Genomic DNA, 1,393 nt, shown 5'->3' on the forward strand with positions numbered 1-1,393 from the left:
CTCTGTATTTCTTCCTATTAACAGCCATTACTTTATATCTTGGTGGCAAAGTCAAATAAATATCATGAGTCATGTCTTCATCATCATCATAAATTTCACTGATGCATTTAAGCATCTCATCCCAATCAATATCATGGTCCAACAGACTAAAATCATTTGAGTCACTTTTAAATTCAGCTCCATCCATTACAATACTACTTTCGTCCTCTGTAATTTTCCTAATATTAGTTTCCTCTAAATTAGTCTTCACTTGATCAATGTCCTCCATTTCATTCGTCTCCTCCTCTACTTCCATTAAGTCTCTCGCCATTATTTCATGTCCTCCTGTTCCACTTGTCCCAGCACATACATTTAAATTCAGGATACTTGTCTTGTTAACTTGAGAGTCCATGACATCATCATTAGAAGGGCGATGAAGTATATGTACAAAATGATGTGATGAGTCGACTGGGGGCTGTGTCTCTGTATTAGGAGGTAGTAATACTAGTCCAGGAATAGGATTATCAGCATCAAGAATGTCCACTGGTATAGCTACATGTCCTTATCTCATCTTGATTGCATGTGCTGGCATGTTCTACCTCTACTTCAACTGGTCCTGTGTTAGTTTCAGTCCCTCCATTTGCTGAAGTACTGGAGAGGTTATCGTGCTGTTGGTACTGCTGAGGTGTGGCCTTCGAAGGGAAGGCAGAATCATTCACAATCCTGGAAAGAGAGAAAGAGGAAATACATGTACAATGTATAGAGGCCAATCAGCAAGGCCATTGTAATAAAATTTAAATTCTCATTACTTTTCTATTTTCTCTTCTTGCTTTTAAAGACGTCAGTGGATCCATGCTCACCTGATTCACTACAAACACTATCAGACACTACTTGTTGCTCTAATAAAAATAAAAGCAAAATGAGATACTTTCAGTATACATGATGTACAAGTCTAACAAAATGTCTTTAAAAAGCCCATGGGTAATATAAGTTTAAAAAATCTTTTCCACTAATAAACTCTTCTATAGCTAATTACATGCTCATCCGTTAAAGGAGTGTGATTCCTTGTGGCATAATATTACTATGACAGCATAAGACAGTCATAATATTACCATGTGGTTCCACACATACATGTAAAAGTCACTAATCAAGGATATACATGCTATATTCATTATAAAATAAATACATGTACATTCATTGCATATCATAACAAATGCATTTAATGCGAGTTTGCTAATGGCAGCAATGGAAAAAGACTTTGTTCCAACTTCCAGGAAAGCACTTATGCCACTTAAGCCTTAATCATACTTATTTTCATAATGCATCATGAAGATCTCTATCTCCTCTGGTGAAAACACCTTTTCAAACAAACCAATATTGCCAAGCGGTAGAGCTTGGTTAGTAGGGTTGAGTT

The 1,393-nt window shown here is 36.3% G+C and overlaps 1 long non-coding RNA gene across 1 annotated transcript; it reads right to left on the reverse strand.

The window, feature by feature from the left end:
- Positions 1–213: 213 nt before the first annotated feature.
- Positions 214–874, reverse strand: LOC109592974 (uncharacterized). Its single transcript, XR_002190663.1, has 2 exons — positions 789–874; positions 214–702 (listed from the first exon to the last, which is right to left on the reverse strand). It is a non-coding gene; the product is annotated as an uncharacterized LOC109592974 (long non-coding RNA).
- Positions 875–1,393: the final 519 nt, after the last annotated feature.

The sequence above is a fragment of the Amphimedon queenslandica genome, unplaced genomic scaffold (genome assembly GCF_000090795.2).
Source record: "Amphimedon queenslandica unplaced genomic scaffold, v1.1 AMPQUscaffold_3309_Cont24694, whole genome shotgun sequence".
NCBI lineage: Eukaryota > Metazoa > Porifera > Demospongiae > Haplosclerida > Niphatidae > Amphimedon > Amphimedon queenslandica.